This window comes from Schistocerca serialis, chromosome 2, assembly GCF_023864345.2.
Source record: "Schistocerca serialis cubense isolate TAMUIC-IGC-003099 chromosome 2, iqSchSeri2.2, whole genome shotgun sequence".
In the NCBI taxonomy this organism is placed as follows: Eukaryota; Metazoa; Arthropoda; class Insecta; order Orthoptera; family Acrididae; genus Schistocerca; species Schistocerca serialis.
The window spans coordinates 1017968980-1017991695 of record NC_064639.1 but is presented as its reverse complement, the minus strand read 5'-3'; positions in this window follow the sequence as shown (position 1 = coordinate 1017991695).

Here is a 22716-nt window from a genome sequence, read left to right as displayed (position 1 = left end):
ATCAACAGGAACCACACCAATATGAGCCCCCGCACCTGACCCAAGCAGCCGTTCCAACTCCAAATTAACTCTCCCAACAGAAGAGTTCAAATGAGGCCGGTCATGGCGTCTCAGGACAGATACAAATTCAACATTGGTGTGTCTCGATGCCGACGCAATCTTTACCAGGTCACACTCTATACTGTACCCAGGATCTCTGTCGATGCTGTTCCCTGGCCCTCCCACAATAACCACGGTGTCTTCCCTGGTAAATCCTTTACAGAGTGAACCTAGATCCTCTGTCACCTGATCCAGACTAGCACTTGGTTTGAAAAAATTTGTGACCTGGTATTCTGGTCCTAATTTTTCCTGCAGAAGTTGGCCTACACCTCTGGCATGAGAACCGCCTAACAACAAAACTTTCTTCCTTTTCAATGACTTTCCTACATTCTTTTTCAATTTCCTATTGAAAGTTTGTTGTGTCCTGTCTACACCTACCTCTGCTTGAGGCTCATCAGTTTCTAACTGAAGCAACAGGTCAAACTTATTTTTGACATTCACCACAAAACTGTCAGACTTAGTTCTAGGCCTGTTCCTTCTGCTACCTGTTGCCACTTCCCACCTCTCTTTGCCCTTCTCCCTCCTTAACCTGTCCAGATCTTCCCTAGCCTGATCTAGCTCAGCCTGAAGGGCAGCAATTTTCCCCTCCTGTTCCACTATCTTCCTATCTCTGCTGCAAATCCTACATAACCACTGATGAGCCTCATCCACTTTCCCAACACCCACGCCACTGCAGTCTCCCCAGTGAAAAAAACTACTGCATCCATCACACCAAACCCCGGAACTAACAATTCTACGGCATGTCAGGCACTTCTCACTCATGGCAAAAATAATACTTTAGCTAGAATAAATCAGTTAAATTACCGAAAATCAAAAAAGACGTTACAAGAATTAAGCCTATTCACGAATGTATATAAGCAAGTTTCTGATTTAAAATTCCGCTGTTTTTCTGAGATCTGTACTAAAACAATGAAGGTATACGCTATTTATTATATATTTCACTCGATGGAATGAAAAAAAGGACAATTAAACGAGATACTTTAACTTTGATTCTCCAAAAACGTTACGAGAATTAGGCCTATAAAACAAATGTATATAGGCAAGTTTCTGATATAAAGTTACGCTGTTTTTCTGAAATCTGTATAAAAACAATGAAGTTATACGCTATTTACGGTAGTTTACTTATTTGTTACCGAGAAACTAGTTAAATTACCGTGAAACAAGAAACAAACACGTTTACAAAATTTAAGCCTAAGCGCGACTTCGCGAAGTTACGATCTTTTCGTGTTTTCTAAAAAAATACGCAAAGAAAAGTCAAACCTTTAATGGCAAGACTAAACGATACACTAATGCACGTATTTAATTTGTTGTCGGCGTTAAACTAAATTATATTCCTGTCTAAATCACTTAACTTTCTGGAAATGGTTTCTGGCGTCACTTACTCGGCGGCCATCTTGGACTCTCTCTGGAAGTTTGTTTTGTTCCATTAAATTACAGTTTTGTCAATAGATACGTTTGTGTATAAGTTGACGCTGTCTAGAGAAACAAATTTCTATTCATCAATTATTAGTATATTTCTAATTGTACTGGCAAATTCGCAACTGCTTTTAATAGAAATGTTGCTGTCGCAGTTGCAAACGGACGTTGCAGCACGACACAGACACAAATCTGAATGCAGCAAACAAACACATCAGTGACCGGACCGGCATTTCATAATACTGTGAAAAAAGAAAGTATAGTGCACGAGGGAGATCTGAATACGGACCCCCATCTTCACAGTCCAACACAAGTACCACATAACCACGACGCCACGGCTTCACAATTATCTTCGATGTAGCACGTCTTAAGCTTGGACCATTCACCATTTCGATGTTGCTTCTTTTTTCACAGTTCAGTACACCTTCTTCCCGTTTTCATGCTCGGAGAATATGTTGGTACGAAATTGCTCTTTCTGGCATGTCGTGTGAAAAAGAAACCATAAAACGTGCATCGTATCAATTAGTACGACACCAGTACGATTAATGGTGCTCAGTAATTATGCTTCCTGTAGTTTTTCAATACAGACCACATGGAATGCTTTTTCACCTCTTTTGGTTAGTACTCAAGAGGGATAACGGTCCATGATCTTCACTGGTTTGTGCCCTAATAAAAGTGTAAACTTTTTTACCACACATGCTTCCTGATACCATGAGTCTGTAGCAGACAGCTTCTCTTCTTCTTGGGAATGTGATTTCGTGAAATCACGTCCGAGGGTGGTCAACGTGTCTGAGATTCTCAACGACGGACGCTAAACTTGGTAGGAGACGTATTTGCGGAGCAGTCACTGCAGAAAGTAATAATCGGCTGACCAGATCCATTCTTTGCAATGATATATATCTCCTTAGAACGGGGCTTCGATAGACTATTCTGTTCAAGTCTAAGAAGCTTACGCTATTTTTCTGCTACCGTTACTAATATGCAGTATAAATGAATAGGTCGTAGTAAATAATTTCATCTGACTCAGTGGCCTTGTGCAAGTTTTTCATTCTGACGTCATCTCGGCGACTTGCATGTCCGTAACCTACCACAGTGTCCGCCTCATTATCTATGGGATCAACGTGGTTACTCGCCAACTGAAGGGGCTCGGGTTCGATTCCCGACCGGTCGGACATTTTCTCCCGTCAGGGACTGTGTGCTGTGTTGTTATCATCATTTCATTATTAGCAACGCACGAGTCGCCTAACTGGCTTCACATAAAAAGACTTGCAAGCAGGCAGCGAGCTGTCACGCGACAGAGAGGGAGAATTTACCACAGTACTATCAGGGAGAGGGGCATACAGTATAATGTGTAATCTAAATGATGTGTCGCTCATGGTGAAGCTTTACGCCATCTAATGGTGAAAGCTAGGATAGGGGCTGTTGTTCCGTGGTTCGACTAGGATTTGATCCCTCGAACTTTCTGTTCCAGGCAAGAGCCTTACCACTAAACCACCATGCGCAGTAGTGAAACGCAAATGATGGGAGCTTTTAGAATCCAGAAGCCACCTTGCATTTTTGTTTTACAAAGATAGCAGAGGCAAAGTGAAACAGGTTTGTGAGTTGACCAATTTCATTTGGGAGCTTTTAGAATCCAAAAGCCATCTTGCATTTTTCGGTTACAAGGAGAATAGAGGCGAATCGAAAATCAATTTAGTGGTTGACTTCTGTCGCACATACTGTATACGTAAAAATATCACTCTGTTTTATTGATTTTGTAGTAAAGAACACCACCGTCTTATTTTGACGTTGGCTTAATAATGAGTTGAGCCTATTTCGCTTCTGAAGATGACAGTTTTAACTGTCGAAACTGGAAAAGTGAACCAAATAGAGGTTTTCTTGAGCGGTTGAGGCTGACTTTTTATCTTTGTTTAAATATTTTGCAGCTGAACTAGAGCTAAGAACAAAACGACTCCTTTTATTTCCGACATTGCTTCTTCAATGTACAGTCTGAAAAGTATGGTGGAAAGACTACATCCCTGTCTCAACTCCTTTTTAACCCGAGTATTTCGTTCTTGGACTTCCACTCTTATTGTTCCAAATTTGTACTTGTATATATTGTATATTACCCATCTTTCCTTATTTTGTTCTTAGAGTATCGACCGTCGTGCTCCATTTGACATTGTCGAACGCTTTTTCCAGATCTACAAACGTTGTGAGCGTGTCTCGATTTTTCTTCATTCTTGCTTCCACTATCAATTGCGACGTCAGAACTGTCTTTCTAATGCCTTTACCCTTTCTAATGCCAAAGTGATCGTCATCTAACAGATTATCAATTTTCTTGTCGATTCTTCAGTATATTATTGTTGTTAGTTGCATGAGCTGTTACGCTGATAATTCTCGCACTTCTCTCGGACCTTGCTATCTTCAGGTTTGTGTGGACGATGTTTTTCCGAAAGTCTGATGGTATATCGCCAGTCTCGGCACACCAACGTGAATAGTTGTTTTGTTGTTACTTCCACCAAACATTTTAGAAATTCCCATGTAATTTTATCTACCCCCTCTGCCTCATTTCATCATAAGTCGGCTAAAGCTGCTTTAAATTCTGAAGACTGCATCACCCATCTCTTCCCTGTCGACTTCTGTTTCTTCTTCTACAACGTCACCAGACAAATCCACCCTCTCGTACAGGCCTTCAGTGAACCCTTTTCGCTTATCCCTCTCTACTCTGCGTTTAACAGTGAATTCCCCATTGCACTCTTAATGTTAACGTCCTTGCTTTTAATTTCACCAGCCGGCCGGGGTGACGGAGCGGTTCTAGGCGCTACAGTCTGGAACCGCGCGACCGCTACGGTCGCAGGTTCGAATCCTGCCTCGGGCATGGATGTGTGTGATGTCCTTAGGTTAGTTAGGTTTAAGTAGTTCTAAGTTCTAGGGGACTGATGACCTTAGAAGTTAAGTCTCATAGTGCTCAGGCCCATTTGAACCTTTTTTTTGTAATTTCACGGGAATTTGTTATGACTTTTCTCTATGCTGTGTCAGTCTTTCCGACATCATTTTTTTTCGATTTCTTCTCATTTTTCTTGCAGCCATTTCGCCTTAGCTTCCTTGCACTTCCTGTATACTTACGATAATTCTGGTGGCCTTGCCTAATCTTCAGATTTTCAGTGACGTTATCTTTCAGCAAGGTAATGTAAGACAGCATGTTGCCTATCTGTCCTACGCCCATGCAAAGCGTGTTCTGTTGTTGCCCTGCCAGTACATGTTCCACTTCTCTTACTCACGGAGAACACTTGGTCATGGTTTGCGAAGAGACTGGCGCACCACCGCTCACCAATAACTACAATTGATAAACCCGGGCATAGAGCTGAAACAGATAGGAGCCACATACGTCTGTCGTCAGAGCTCATTTTAAATCGTTGTCCATTAACTGCCACAGCTCCTTCCAGAAAGTGCTAGCTCTGTGTGCTAAATTTAGAATCTTGTGAACCCTAAAATCACCTAAAAATTTAATACAGGCACAACAAATTTCATTATTTGTCATGTATCCTGGTTTTGTAGTTGTTCATAGGCAGTTGCGTAGTTGCTTTTTTAAGCAGTTGTTTTTAAAGTTTGTGGCGTGAATTTATAGTTGCTGCTCCGCCCAGCCAGCAGAAAAGTCATAGCTTAGGATTGACCAACACAGGAACCGGAACAAGCAGTTGCGGATCTTGGGAGTTAGGTGCTGGACGTAGAGGAACGAGCCTTTCTTGGCAGAGCCTTGGGCGAGAGCGTCAACAGGCTGGTATGCTGCGGGCTGTTGACTGGACGTCCCTAGCGGTCAGCGTAAGGTGTGGGTGCTGTGTGGACATAATAACCTGGTGGAGCCGTTGTTGTCTTTTCCCAGCCGAGGCAAAAAAACGATTCCAGTGAAGGCAGAGACAGGGGCTTATATGTTTCAAGAGGAGCATTACCTGAATACTTTAGCAGCTGAAGATTTCACCATGGTGATTTAGTGTTTCCACGCAGTTTACTGTGTGGATTGTTGGCTAGTAAAAACATTATGCACGAAAGTCCGCGGTTGTCCTGTGACAAGTGGTGGCTGTTGAATGATGTCATAATGGGAATGCGTGTGTGTCCTCTGTGAACGACAGCCTTTTTATCTGTTCAATTCCACGCCGTGAGAGTAGATTACACCGAAAATTATTTTTTTATCTATTCCGTGAGAGTGACTGATTTGTTTACTCGAGCTGAACTAAAAAAAGGTCACCTTATTATTTATTCCGTGCACGTCATCAATTTCTGCGTGTTACTGTACAGCAGGTTACTCAGACATATACGTAGGTAGTTGTAGAACCTACTTGGTGATGAGAGTAGTAATAGATCAGTATGTGCGCTATGTGATCAAAAGTATCCGAACACCCAGAAAACACACGTTATTCGTATTAGGTGCTGCCACCTACTGACAGGTACTCCATATTAGCGACTTCAGTAGTGATCAGACATCTTGAGAGAGCAGAATGCGGCCTCAGGTGATTGGATGTCATTTGTGTCATACATCTGTATGCGAGACTTCCACACTCCGAAACATCCCTAGTTCAACTGTTTCCGATGTGATAGTGAAGTGAAAACGTCAAGGGACACGTACAGCACAAAAGCGTACAGACCGACCTCGTCTGTTGACTGACAGAGACCGCAGACAGTTCAAGAGGGTCGTCATGTGTAATAGGGAGACATCTATTCAGACCATCATACAGGAATTCCAAACTGCATCAGGATCCACTGCAAGTACCATGACAGTTAGACTGGAGGTGAGGAAACTTGGATTTCATGGTCGAGCAACTGCTCATACGCCACACAACACGCCGGTAAATGCCAAACGAAGTCTCGCTTGGTGTAAGGAGCGTAAACATTGGACGATTGAACAGTGGAAAAACGTTTTGTGGAGTGGCGAATCACGGTACACAATGTGGCGATCCGATGGATACGGCGAATGCCCGTTGAACGTGATCTGCCAGCGTGTGTAGTGCAACAGTAAATTTCGGAGGTTGTGGTGTTATGGTGTGGTCGTGTTTTTCATGGAGGGGGCTTGCACCCGTTTGTTGTTTTGCGTGGCACTATCACACCACAGGCCTACATGAATGTTTTAAGCACCTTCTTGCTCCCACTATGGAAGAGCAATTCGGGGATGGCGATAGCATCTTTCAACACGATCGAGCACCTGTTCATAATGCATAGCCTGTGGTGGAGTGGTTACACGACAATAACATCCCTGTAATGGACTGACCTGCACAGTGTCCTGACCTAAATCCTATAGAACACCTTTGGATGTTTTGGAACGCGGACTTCGTGCCAGACCTCACAGACCATCGATACCTCTCCTCAGTGCAGCACTCCGTGAAGAGTGGACTGCTGTTCTGCAAGAAACCTTCCAGCACATGACTGAACCTATGCCTGCGAGAGGGGAAGCTGTCATCAAGGCTAAAGGTGGGCCAACACCATACTGAATTCCAGCATTACCGATGGAGGACACCTCGAACTAGTAAGTCATTTTCAGCTACGTGTCCGTATACTTTTGATCAGGTATCTTCGTCCTATGTGGTTCATCTTAACGAAGTGTGAGAGTTGTTTTCGTACCTTTGGTATCTTATGTGGCACGGTCCAGTCACGATTATGTTCTACGTCAACGTGGAATTACCACTCACACACAGCAGGTGGCAGTCCTAGTTGTGGAGAGTATATAAAGCGTGTCGCTAGGACGCAGAAAACAGTGCAGTATTTGTTGCATCGAAGAAACGGGGCTATTACTCTGACGTCCAGAAGGGCAAGATCATAGGCTCTCAAGTCAAGGACAGTACGATTTTCGAAACGGCCCACCACCAAGAAATGTTAAGAGTAAAATATATGACAATCAATAACTTTGTATTATTGCTCCTGTTGTTAATCCAACATCTGTAAATTTTTCGTTTGCTGCCGTGGTGAAAGTATAAATTTCGTGGCGGAATGGGGCCAAAGCAAGTGTGGTGCACTACGGTACATATATGGTTGCGGAAATGTGTACGGGCAGTTATATGCGCAACTGTTGAGCATCTCACAGTCCAGATGAACCAAGTGGCTGTCATCTGTGTCTCCTCAACGTCCGTTCAGCGAACGGCCTCAGCAACAGGTGCCTAGTTCACACGCCCGTGCTGACGGCTGTTCACCAGCGATGAAGGCTGTAATTTGCACGCCAATACTGCCGCTGAACGGCCAGTGAGCGGCGAAAGTCGAGCTTATCAGATGAATTACATTTTATGTCCGCGTATGCGGCGCGAAACGACTAAAAGCAAATGACCAAAGGAAAGAGCGGTAAGGTCTAGGCAATGTTTTGGTGGCATTCCCTGAATCGTCTCATTATTCTGGAAGGCACAATGAATCATCACAAGAACGCATCCTCCTTGGAGACCATGTCCTCCCCTGTTTTGCTTGACCGATGCCATCTACCAGCAAGACAATGCTACGTGTCACAGTGTATGTACATGATTTACACAGCACCAGCATGAGTTTAACATATTCCGCAAGCCTCCAAACTTCCCGGATTTAATCCCAGTCGAGGATCTGTCGGACTATCTCGATCGTGCTGTTTACGTCACAGATTCTCAACCCAGAACTCTAGAGCAGCAGGCCACAGCACTGGAGCCAGAATTACTGTAACACTGAAAATGCAGATAAAATACCTTCTGCACCACCTAAATTTTTTTGTCGTTCAATATCTGTTGCTAACTTATACTGTACTACTGTTTTAGAAACTGTAAGCTACATTACAGAAACTATATATAATAAGTAATCGATGTCGTAATGTACTTATTTCTGACTGTACAAGTTGTTGTTGCTGTGGTCTTCAGTCCTGAGACTGGTTTGATGCAACACTCCATGCTATCCTAACCTGTGCAAGATTCTTCATCTCTCAGTACTTGCTGCAACGTACATCCTTCTGAATCTGTTTAGTGTATTCATCACTTGGTCTCCCTCTACGATTTTTACCATCCACGCTGCCCTCCAATGTTAAATTGGTGATCCCTCGATGCCTCAGCACATGTCCTACCAACCGGTCCCTTCTTCTTGTCAAGTTGTGCCACGAACTCCACGTCTCCCAAATTCTATTCAATACCTCTTCATTAGTTATGCGATCTACCCGTCTAATCTTCAGCATTCTTCTGTAGCACCACATTTCGAAAGCTTCTATTCTCTTCTTGTCCAAACTATTTATCGTCCACGTTTCACTGCCATACATGGCTACACTCCATACAAATACATTCGGAAACGACTTCCTGACACTTAAATCATTACTCGATGTTAACAAATTTCTCTTCTTCAGAAACGCTTTCCTTGCCATTGACAGTCTACATTTTATATCCTCTCTACTTCGATCATTATCAGTTATTTTGTTCCCCAAGTAGCAAAACTCCTTTACTACTTTAACTGTCTCATTTCCTAATCTAAGTCCCTCAGCATCACCCGACTTAATTCGACTACATTCCATTATCCTCGTTTTGCTTTTGTTGATGTTCATCTTATATCCTCCTTTCAAGACACTGTCCATTCCGTTCCACTGCTCTTCCAAGTCCTTTGCTGTCTCTGACAGATTTACAATATCAGCGGTAAACCTCAAAGTTTTTATTTCTACTGCATGGATTTTAATATCTACTCCAAATTTTTCTTTTGTTTCCTTTACTGCTTGCTCAATATACAGATTGAATAACATCGGGGAGAGGCTACAACCCTGTCTCACTCCCTTCCCAACCACTGCTTCCCTTTCATGTCCCTCGACTCTTATAACTGCCATCTGGTTTCTGTACAAATTGTAAATAGCCATTCGCTCCCTCTATTTTCCCCCTGCCACCTTTAGAATTTGAAAGAGAGTATTCCATTCAACATTGCCAAAAACTTTCTCTAAGGCTACAAATGCTAGAAACGTAGGTTTCCTTTCCTTAATCTTTCTTCTAAGATAAGTCGCACGGTCATTATTGCCCCACGTGTTCCATATTTCTACGGAATCCAAATTGAAATTCCCCGAGGTCAACGTCTACCAGATTTTCCATTCGTCTGTAATGAATTCGTGTTAGTATTTTGCAGCTGTGACGTATTAAACTGATAGTTCGGTAATTTTCACATCTGTCAACACCTGCTTTCTTTGGGATTCTTCTCATTTTTTAGACGTTTGTATTCCTTTTAGCCTGCTTCATTTACTGCATTTTTTATATTTTCTCCTTTGATCAGCTAAATTCAATATTTCTTCTGTTACCCAAGGGTTTCTACTAGTCCTCGTCTTTTTACCTATTTGATCCTCTGCTCCCTTCACTATTTCATCCCTCAAAGCTACCCATTCTTCTTCTACTGTACTTCTTTCCACCATTCCTGTCAATTGTTCCCTTAAGCTCTCCCTGAAACACTGTACAACCTCTGGTTCTTTCGGTTTATCCAGGTCCCATCTCCTTAAATTCCCACCCTTTAGCAATTTCTTCAGTTTTAATATACAGTTCATAACCAATAGATTGTGGTCAGAGTCCACACCTGCTCCTGGAAATGTCTTACAATTTAAAACCTGGTTTTAAATCTCTGTCTTACCATTATATAATCTATCTGACACCTTTTAGTATCTCCAGTGTTCTTCCATGTATACAACCTTCTTTCATGATTCTTGAACCAAGTGTTAGCTATGATTAAGTTATGCTCTGCGCAAAATTCTACCAGGCGGCTCACTCTTTCATTTATTAGCCCCAATCTATATTCACCTACTATGTTTCCTTCTCTCCCTTTTCCTACTCTCGACTTCCAGTCACCCATGACTATTAAATTTTCGTCTCCCTTCACTACTTGAATAATTTCTTTTGTCTCATCATACATTTCATCACTTTCTTCGTCATCTGCAGAGCTAGTTGGCATATAAACTTGTACTACTGTAGTAGGCGTGGGCTTCGTGTCTATCTTGGCCACAATAACGCGTTCACTATGCTGTTTGTAGTAGCTTACCCGTACTCCTATTTTTTTTATTCATTATTAAACCTACTCCTGCATTACCCCTATTTGATTTTGTATTTATAATCCTGTATTCACCTAACCAAAAGTCTTGTTCCTCCTGCCACCGAACTTCACTAATTCCCACTATTTCTAACTTCAACCTATCCATTTCTATTTTTAAATTTTCTAACCTACCTGCCCGATTAAGGGATCAGATATTCCACGCTTCGATCCGTAGAACGCCAGTTTTCTTTCTCCTGATAAGGACTGCCTCTTGAGTAGTCCCCGCCCGGAGATCCGAAGGGGGGACTATTTTACCTCCGAAATATTTTACCCAAGAGGACACCATCATTATTTAATCATTCAGTAAAGCTGCATGCCCTCCGGAAAAATTACGGCTGTAGTTTCCCCTTGCTTTCAGCCGTTCGCAGTATCAGAACAGCAAGGCCATTTTGTTTAAAGGCCAGATCAGTCAATCATCCAGACTCTTGCCCCTGCAACTACTGAAAAGTCTGCTGCCCTCTTCAGGAACCACACGTTTGTCTGGCCTCTCAACAGATACCCCTCCGTTGTGCTTGCACCTACGGTACGGCTATATGTATCGTTGAGGCACGCAATCCTCACCACGAACGGCAGGGTCCATGGTTCATGGGGACATAATTGATTGTAATTATAATGAAAATATCGTAAATTGCTGGGTAAAAGCAAGGGAGCTTTGTTTAAATCTATCAATAGCAAAGACGAAATGACAGTAGCTGTGACGTGGTTTGTCTTTGCATATAGAGACTCTCTGTCGCGTTGCGAGCAGAGAGGAAGCAGAACAGCTAGAGTGATGAAAGAGTGCGGAAGTGTTCGCGCTCCTGCGGACGTGATGTGCAGCTATATTCCCGCCTGTATAGACTCAAGTGATTCATTAACCTTAGAGTATTGAGAGCACGTAGGAGTGGACAGGTGGAGGAAGCTGCAATTCCAGCTATCGCCTGCCCCATAATTATCCGTGGCTCTGGTGACGACTCGGTGTTCTCAAACTACAGCAGCAGCAACCGTGGCACCTCAGCATTGTCGTCGGCTACATGCTTCGTCGTCCGCACAGCTACATCATCGTAAGACAGTGAACTGACAGATACAGTAATGTAGGGGCTTTACTCAGTTGCATTTCTTTCACGAAGTATGACTAACTTACAATAGTTAAAACTTGTAAGGCAGCTGTGTTGTCCTTATCCTCAGACATTATTACCAGGAAAGGTCCCTTTGCTTTGCTGGAAATCCAGATTCCTCCACCTGTCCACTCCTACCGTGCTCTCAATACTCTAAGGTTAACAAATCACTTGAGTCTACACAGGCGGAAATAGAGCTGCACATCGCGTCCGCGGGTGCGCAAACACTTCCGCACTCTTTCATCACTCTAGCTGCTCTGCTTCCTCTCTGCTCGCAACTCGACAGAGAGTCTCCATATGCAAAGACAAACCACGGCACAGATACTGTCATTTCGCCTTTGCTATCGATACATTTAAACAAAGTTCCCTTGGCTGTTACCCAGCAATTTACGATATTTTCATTATAATTACAATCAATTACGTACAGTCAAAAATAAGATCGACAGGAAGTGCAAAATCGCTAAGCAGGGATGGCTAGAGGATAAATGTAAGGATGTAGAGGCTTATCTCACTAGGGGTAAGACAGATACTGCCTACAGGAAAATTAAAGAGACCTTTGGAGAAAAGAGAGCCACTTGTATGAATACCAAGAGCTCAGATGGAAACCCAGTTCTAAACAAACAAGCGAAGTAGAAAGGTGGAAGGAGTATACAGAGGGTCTATACAAGGGCGATGTACTTGAGGACATTATTATGGAAATGGAAGAGGATGTACATGATGATGAAATGGGAGATACGATACTGTGTGAAGAGTTTGACAGAGTACTGAAGGACCTGAGTCGAAACAAGGCCCCGGGAGTAGGCAACATTCCATTACAACTACTGACGGCCTTGCGAGAGCCAGTCATGAGAAAACTGTACCATCTGGTGAGCAAGATGTATGAGGCAGGTGAAATACCCTCAGACTTTAAGAAGAATATAATAATTCCAATCCCAAAGAAAGCAGGTGTTGACAGATGTGAAAATTACCGAACTATCAGTTTAATAAGTCACAGCTGCAAAATACTAACACGAATTCTTTACAGACGAATGGAAAAACTTCTAGAAGCTGACCTCGGGGAAGATCGGTTTGGATTCCGTAGAAATACTGGAACATGTGAGGCAATACTGACCATACGACTTATCTTAGAAGATAGATTAAGGAAAGGCAAACCTACGTTTCTAGCATTTGTAGACTTAGAGAAAGCCTTTGACAATGTTGACTGGGATACTCTCTTGCAAATACCGATGGTGGCAGGGGTAAAATACAGGGAGCAAAGGCTATTTACAATTTGTACAGAAGCCAGATGGAAGTCATAAGAGTCGAGGGACATGAAAGGGAAGCAGTGGTTGGGAAGGGAGTGAGACAGGGTTGTAGCCTATCCCCGATGTTATTCAATCTGTATATTGAGCAAGCAGTAAAGGAAACAAAAGAAAAATTCGGAGTAGGTATTAAAATCCATGGAGAAGAAATAAAAACTTTGTGGTTCACCGATGACAATGTAATTCTATCAGAGACAGGAAAGGACTTGGAAGAGCAGTTGAATGGAATGGACAGTGTCTTGAAAGGAGGATATAAGATGGACATCAATAAAAGCAAAACGAGGATAATGGACTGTAGTCGAATTAAGTCGGGTAATGCTGAGGGAATTAGATTAGGAAATGAGTCACTTATAGTAGTAAAGTAGTTTTGCTATTTGGAGAGCAAAATAACTGATGAAGATCGAAGTTGAGAAGATATAAAATGTAGACTGGCAATGGCAAGGAAAGCGTTTCTGAAGGAAATTAAAATCAGTTGCCTGTTTGTTCAAAGTAAATTCATTCCATCTTTCAATAATCAAAAGTAAATTGCTTGCCTCTTTATAAATATTGCATAACGTTACACAGAGGTTGCAGAAAGTAATTTTTTATACATAACAAAGTTTTACTTACACTTATTTAACCAGTAACTCCATTTAACTTTACTTACAAAATTTAGTACTTCAGAATAAGTAACTGCAAGGTCACTGCTTTCCGATTGATTTATTTTCTTGTGAACTTGAAATGCCTGGGCTAGCAGGACAGAGCGGGCTAGCTTGTGGAAAGGGGCCAAAATAAGTTGCTGTCAGTTGCACTCAACATACAAACTTTATTTATCAGCTCACAATATTACAACAAGGATGCAAAACACTCAAAACTTTAATCGACCTAATATGATTAACTTTAGATCGGCTGAAGGCCACACTCAAGATCCAAGACACAAGGGCTAAGCAAGTAATTGAATTACAAGGTTCTTCTGGAGGTTTCGCCCAAGAATATTTTCTAAATCTTCAATCTAAATAGGCTGAAGGCCTTAGCAATTTAATTTTAATGGAACTTGGCAGGAGGCCGCATATTACGCAAAAAGAAGAGTTTCACTCAAAAGGCAGATGGCCTTACCTTAAAATATATGAAACGTCCCCTTAGAAAAATTAATGAATTACTGTGCTGATAAACCTCTTACATTATTTGATTTTCAAATAGCTGAGCAAAACTGAACGTACTCAGACATTACTCTCTTTACTTATTCTGATCAACACTAAACTGACACACAATATTTTTTAGCGCAACGCAATATGACTTTCAATGATCACTACAAATGAATGGCCCTGACTAACAATAACCTATACCTTTCACAAATCACTTACCTCACAAAAATCTTCGTTACTCAAGCTACTGCAATACAGCGAGCGCCACTATTACCAGCTAAATAAAAGGTTCAGACTATTGAAGGCACTAACTACTGATAGGCATAGTTAGCAAATGAAAGATTTTGATAGAGAACAAACAATGTATTTACCTTAACAGTGTTCAAAATTCATAATATATATATATCAGTCCATGATATCCAATATTACAAATTTACTGTTTCTGATGGACACACGTCCAGATCGTCCGCTCTCAAAGTTCCGCCATCTTTCTCCCCACATCCACCACTGCTGGCGGCTCACCTCCAACTGCCCAACGCTATGCGCTGTTCACATCCAGCTGCCCAACACTACAATGGCAGACAACAATGCAAACTAGCCACAGAGTGCACACAGCATAGCCAGTGATTTTCATACAGAGCGCTACGTGTCGTTACCAATAAGAAAACCTAAACAGCCTACTTACAAACATTTCATGCAAAATTCGGCTGAAGGCCCCATACAAAAGCATAACAATCTTATGCCTTAAGGGCAAGACAAGAAATGGTTCAAATGGCTCTGAGCACTATGGGACTTAAGTTCTAAGGTCATCAGTCCCCTAGAACGTAGAACTACTTAAACCTACCTAACCTAAGGACATCACACATATCCATGCCCGAGGCAGGATTCGAACCTGCGACCGTAGCGGTCGCGCGGTTCCAGACTGATGCGCCTAGAATCGCAGGGCCACTCCGGCCGGCTGGCAAGACAAGAACATTAATTTAAGAGATATTAAAGCTCAGCTGAAGGCCGCACATCAGCAAATAACGGCTTAAGCCCTAGAAAGAGAGTTTCCGTTTTAAAAGGGAGAAAGTTGTATCTTAAAATATTTCATATAAAATTTGGCTGAAGGCTCCTATAAAGAATAACAATCTCATGCCTTAAGGGCAAGACAAGAACATTAGTTTAAGAGATATTGATACTCGGCTGAAGGCCACAAATCAACCAAATAACTAAAACCCAAACAGGAAAATTACTATGTAACACACAAGGAACGGCGCTCAGAAGTTTCCAAGGATCGGCCTGAGATTGTAACACTAACGCCCGTTTAGATGAGACAGGCAGCCTGTCCAACGACTTCTTAATCTGGAGGCAACCCAACCGACAGGCAGCCGCTGACCCATCAACAAGATCAGTTCCGCTTCACGCAACCAGCAAAACGACCACAATATTTGAACACAACGACACACAGAATATTGGCGCCCACAACGACCAACTACACCTCAGCTGTCGAACTACACGCCACGATGGGGGCAACAACACGCCGAGGAAAATACACTGCCGAAAGTTACATCAACGACCGGGGCAGATAACCGGCACGACAACGGCCACAAGGCAGAAGATATCGCTAGTCAACTTCAATGCAGGGAATAAATTAAGTTAAACTCCACAGGGAGATGGCTGGAATCTTAGCCGACTTGAATACACACATTATGTTGATCGCGGGAATGTCCCAAAAGCGACAACCAGGACCAAACGAAGAAATGTAAACAGTTGAAGGTCGATAGTAGGTTAAGTGAGGCCTCAACTTCCATGTCCAAGATCGGTGGGCGACGAACTTCGTAGCACTCGCAAGCAGTACCTCACACTCCAACCGCGCTTGCACATCGCCAGCGGCCCCGGCCAGGTCGCCAGCGGCCCCGGCCAGATCACACGCGACGGAGACTTCCTTGCTGCTCCACCCCAACCGACCGACTGCCCAGGCCCGGAAACGGTGAAAGGACCAAATATACGTCGGCTGATGAGACAACCAACCAAATGACCAACCAGCGATCATCCCGCTCCAATTTCCCTCTGTCAGACAGTTCATGTGTGTCGCCAGCAGTCGGCGAGCACTGGCTGTCCGCGCCTCACCGAAGATCCGTCTTCGCCTTCACCACTGCTGTGTCACGACTGCAATGCTGATCCGTCTCCAACTGACTGCCAGACATACGACGACCCGGAAATACTATCGGTCTCATCTGAGTAATAAACAGAACAGATCCTTCTAAAACTTCGCAAATAGACTGTTGTTGATGTAGCTGAGAAGCGAAACCGTGAAGGAACAACAAGAGCTAAATCAAGACCAGCCAGACCCCACGTCGAGAATTGCAGAGCGTTATTGTAAAAACATCGCATTAAACGAGAGGAAGGAATCATTCTTGAGTTTCAAAATGATTAGGGAGTTAAGAAGAGTGAGGCAGAAAGTTCGAACATCTCCTCGTAAGTTGCTCGTTTCTGCAATCAGTGCTAAGTGACACGTTAGGTGGTGTAAACAGCAACGGCGTTGGGCAGTGGATGACTGGAAACAAGAGATTTGGAGCTATGAATCACGCTGTACCCTGTGGCTATCCGATGTAAGGGCTTAGGTTAGCGAATTCCTGTACAACTTTACCTGCCATCATGTATATTGGCAACAGTGTAGTACCGGGACATGTCGTTACAGTATGGAGGTGTGTTTCATGGTTAGGATGTGGTCCACTTACTGCGCTTAATAAAACGCTAAATGCGGCAGAATATGAACACATGTTACGGCACTGTGTACTGTGTACAGTAAAGGAAACACTGCATACGACAAATGTGTCAACATGGTAATGCATACTGACATAAAGCATCATCTTTGAGGCAATGGTATGTGGACAGTAACATTCTTTAAATGCACTGGCCTGTCTCGAGTCGCGACCTAAACTCAATGGAATACCATTGATATGAGTTGGAATGTCAATTTCACTACATATATGAGCGTCGAACTTCACTACCTTCCCTCGCCTCGGCTTTTGAGGAAGAATGGGTTACCGATCCTCCACAGACATTGAGACACCTCATTAGTATTCCCATTACAGTTCAAATCATCATAACAAGGCCAAGGTTAGGCATACCCCATAGTAATGTCTACTAATTGATGGCCGGATTCTTGTGATCATATAACGTATATGATACCAATAGAGTTCTTATTTTAGAAAGATCACTTCGTCTGTGGCAAACTTTGACCATCTTTTCTAATTTTCCTTCTTAGCTAGATTTCTTTCACGTCTTCCACCACTATGTCATTCCCATTTTTCATGTCTGGTAAGTTGGTAGTCCCCTTTCTACTACTCTTCACGACCTTTTTCTTTGATTTATATATCTTTAAGCCATTTTGTGTGTTATGTATGCTCTAAGTTCCTTTTAATAGGTCTAAGTTCACCTAACAGTACTTTGCTAATCTTATACCAGGGCGACATGATTGAAGAGTGGAGCACTGTTTTTTTTTTTAATTTTTTAAATTTTATTTATTTATTTATTTATTTGACTGTAGGTTGTACAAGAACAATCTCGTTTATTCAATGCTTCAATACATATACTTAAGTTATATAACAGTATTTTTAAACCATGTGAGCCATGAGAATAAATAACCAAAAAAATTAAATTTCAAATTTCATAATCAAGCAGTTTCCCAGTTTCGGAATCAAACTACACATTCAACAGCCAACGTCTTCACTGTCACTTGACCTCGCTCGACCAGCGTGCTTCGATAGCAATCACGGCACGAACCTCGGAGTTGCTGAGGGTGGAAGCCTAACAGAAAGGGCAGGCGTTCTTGTTCTTTAAAAGAGACATGAATAGCTAATGTGATGTGCTAAACGCCTTTAACCTCCTTTTCACTCCAACTGACAGCACCACTGATTGACAACCTTTAAGCACACATAAAATAAAAACATTCACTTGAGCAACAATTTAAAGACTTCAGTAGAAATAAAACCAATTATCACCAATCACCATTACTAAAAGAATTAAAGAAAATAATATTCTGATGCAAATGAAAAATAAACGACGTCAAACGACGCACTTCAAGTCGATGACGTACACTTTGGGTATTAATAATCGCTTCAATTGTATTTTGGTCCTTTGTGTGGTGTCACCCCAGACACCACACTTGCTAGGTTGTAGCCTTAAATCGGCCGCGGTCCATTAGTATACGTCGGACCCGCGTGTCGCCACTATCAGTGATTGCAGACCGAGCGCCGCCACACGGCAGGTCTAGAGAGACTCCCTAGTACTTGCGCCAGTTATACAGTGGACTTTGCTATTGCTAGCGGTGGTTCACTGACTACAGACGCTCTCATTTGCAGGGACGACAGTTTAGCATAGCCTTCAGCTACGTCAATTCTGAACAGATGATATTGTGAATCATGTACCGTCAAGAGCGACGTTCATCATTAATGGATTAAAGTTAAGTATCAAACTACTTACGTCCGCTTTCTGAATTCTAATTCCTTGTCATGTTCCAGACCTCACGTCAGTATAGTTCGTCCCTCCTCACGCCAGCCCGCGTGAGCTAAAACGCGTGCATTTCGGCCTCCTCTAGTAACACGGTGTTGGCTCTACTGCCAACACTACACTTTGTATTACTGTACCACTACCGATTTCGCTAAAACACGGTATGTCACGGATTTCAGGGGTGTTTTGTACTTGGCAAACAAAGAATGTTGGGATAAAAGATTCCGAGATTTTCCGCTCTAATGTTTTAATTATATGTCACCTGAAGATGTGGGCCGGCCGGAGTGGCCGTGCGGTTCTAGGCGCTACAGTCTGGAGCCGAGCGAGGTTCGAATCCCGCCTCGGGCATGGATGTGTGTGATGTCCTTAGGTTAGTTAGGTTTAATTAGTTCTAAGTTATAGGCGACTGATGAATTCAAAAGTTAAATCGCATAGTGCTCAGAGCCATTTGAACCATTTTTTGAAGATGTGGCTTTAATACCACGAAATCGGTAGTGGTTCAGTAATAAAAACGACCAAAATACATCTGAAACGGTTATTAATACCGGAAATGAATACTCACAGCTGTGGTTGCCCCACCTACAGGTTGTCTGCACGATGACATACAGTTGGCGCCCCTACCCGCATAATCAGTGTACGCCGCTTCGCACCAACATAACCACTTAGTGACACCGATAAACACACAGGGTTCAATCGACTGGCATACGTTGTTTTCGAAACACATCTTCCACATTGACAGCGATAGACATATAATACCTCACAGGCAACAACAGTAATAAAACGAGACACTGACCAACACAAGGCAACGCTTGAACTCTGACACGCACGGGTAAGTGCACTGAACACAGCCAACAAAATTAAGACAGTTCATAAAACACAGCCAGCCAACTAGCCAACTTAGCGCTCGCCCGGAAACGGTGTTCGTAAGCCACACGTCTTCGGACAATCCAACGGATCCACATCCGACAGAATGATCACTTCACCAACAGTGGTGCAGCACGTCTTAATTAAGACAACGACTTTCAATCACGGTTTATTTGCAGTCCAAACATTACCAGCAGTGACACTGAGAGATCGTTTCCTCCCGAATGACGTGCAGAACTGATTCCCCATCAGTAAACTCACGAAGCGAAACAATTAATCACTGATGTAAGGAATCAGTACGTTACGTTTATCTTCTGTACACTATCGATTTTTCCCACAGTCAGGTCTTTCTCAATATCTTGACATATTTCTCTCATCTGATCTGACTCAGCCGGTTTTACTCTTCCTGCTACTTTCATTCTTAAGCAATAGTGCGTACTTCTTACCTCATTCGTACGACTGTTATGTTCTCTTCTTCGGTTCGTAAGCTCTGATATTTCCTGACTCATCCGAGGTTTCATCTCCGTCATATTCCACCCTGCTTCTCATGAACTGCGCTGTTGCAGTATTTTTACAAACCGTACCTGTTTCAAGCGGATATTTTTTGCTCTATTTCTATGATAGCTATTTGTTTGAAATCACTGTCATGGAATGAGTGTTGAAGTATATGTCTGTCCTCCACTTGATACCTTCCTTAGCGTCTGATGAAATTGAAATATGGTAGTATCGTATTGGATAGGAATTATAATGGAATGTCTTGAAAGCATAAGTATTTGGCACCAAATTCCTCCTCGTTAATATATATTCTCAAAAAACAATCAGTCCCTTAAAGCAGCCAACACAAACCAAGTAGTTATTCGACTGCTAAGACTATTTTAAAATGGTTAAAATATTACACATATTGCCTAATTTGGGAAGACTTACAATCCGATATCCTTTCTTTCTTATTGTCAGCATATAAACAAATTTCGCAGATAATTTCCAGATCTATTTTCTTTTTCATCAGTCTACTGACTGGTTTGATGCGGCCCGCCACAAATTCCTTTCCTGTGCTAACCTCTTCATCTCAGAGTAGCACTTGCAACCTACGTCCTCAATTATTTGCTTGACGTATTCCAATGTCTGTCTTCCTCCACAGTTTTTGCCCTCTACAGCTCCCTCTAGTACCATGGAAGTCATTCCCTCATGTCTTAGAAGATGTCCTATCATCCTGTCCCTTCTCCTTATCAATGTTTTCCACATAATCCTTTCCTCTCCGATTCTGCGTAGAACCTCCTCATTCCTTACCTTATCAGTCCACCTAATTTTCAACATTCGTCTATAGCACCACATCTCAAATGCTTCGATTCTCTTCTGTTCCGGTTTTCCCACAGTCCATGTTTCACTGCCTTACAATGCTGTACTCCAGACGTACATCCTCAGAAATTTCTTCCTCAAAGTAAGGCCAATATTTGATATTAGTAGACTTCTCTTGGCCAGAAATGCCTTTTTTGCCATAGCGAGTCTGCTTTAGATGTCCTCCTTGCTCCGTCCGTCATTGGTTATTTTACTGTCTAGGTAGCAGAATTCCTTGACTTCATTGACTTCGTGACCATCAATTCTGATGTTAAGCTTCTCGCTGTTCTCATTTCTACTACTTCTCATTACCTTCGTCTTTCTCCGATTTACTCTCAAACCATACTGTGTACTCATTAGACTGTTCATTCCGTTCAGCAGATCATTTAATTCTTCTTCACTTTCACTCAGGATAGCAATGTCACCAGCGAATCGTATCATTGATATCCTTTCAACTTGTATTTTAATTCCACTCCTGAACCTTTCTTTTATTTCCATCATTGCTTCCTCGATGTACAGATTGAAGAGTAGGGGCGAAAGGCTACAGCCTTGTCTTACACCCTTCTTAATACGAGCACTTCGTTCTTGATCGTCCACTCTTATTATTCCCTCTTGGTTGTTGTACATATTGTATATGATCCGTCTCTCCCTATAGCTTACCCCTACTTTTTTCAGAATCTCGAACAGCTTGCACCATTTTATATTGTCGAATGCTTTTTCCAGGTCGACAAATCCTATGAAAGTGTCTTGATTTTTCTTTAGCCTTGCTTCCATTATTAGCCGTAACGTCAGAATTGCCTCTCTCGTCCCTTTACTTTTCCTAAAGCCAAACTGATCGTCACCTAGCGCATTCTCAATTTTCTTTTCCATTCTTCTGTATATTATTCTTGTAAGCACCTTCGATGCATGAGCTGTTAAGCTGATTGTGCGATAATTCTCGCACTTGTCAGCTCTTGCCGTCTTCGGAATTGTGTTGATGATGCTTTTCCGAATGTCAGATGATATATCGCCAGACTCATATATTCTACACACCAACGTGAATAGTCGTTTTGTTGCCAATTCCCCCAATGATGTTAGAAATTCTGATGGAATGTTGTCTATCCCTTCTGCCTTATTTGACTGTAAGTCCTACAAAGCTCTTTTAAATTCCGATTCTAATACTGGATCCCCTATCTCTTCTAAATCGACTCCCGTTTCTTCTTTTATCACATCAGACAAATCTTATCTTCACCCTCATAGAGGCTTTCAATGTATTCTTTCCACCTATCTGCTCTCTCCTCTGCATTTAACAGTGGAATTACCGTTGCACTCTTAATGTTACCAACGTTTCTTTTAATGTCACCAAAGGTTGTTTTGACTTTCCTGTATGCTGAGTCTGTCCTTCCGACAATCATATGTTTTTCGATGTCTTCACATTTTTCCTGCAGCCATTTCGTCTTAGCTTCCCTGCACTTCCTATTTATTTCATTCCTCAGCGACTTGTATTTCTGTATTCCTGATTTTCCCGGAACATGTTTGTACCCCCTCCTTTCATCAATCAACTGGAGTATTTCTTCTGTTACCCATGGTTTCTTCGCAGCTAACTTCTTTGTACCTATGTTTTCCTTCCCAACTTCTGTGATGGCCCTTTTTAGAGATGTCCATTCCTCTTCAACTGTACTGCCTACTGCGCTATTCCTTATTGCTGTATCTATAGCGTTAGAGAACTTCAAACGTATCTCGTCATTCCTTAGTACTTCCGTATCCCACTTCTTTTCGTATTGATTCTTCCTGACTAATGTCTTGTGTGGTGTCACCGCCAGACACCACACTTGCTAGGTGGTAGCTTTAAATCGGCCGCGGTCCATTAGTACATGTCGTCCCCGCGTGTCGCCACTGTGTGATCGCAGACCGAGCGCCACCACAAGGCAGGTCTCGAGATACAGCCTAGCACTCGCCCCAGTTGTACAGACGACTTTGCTAGCG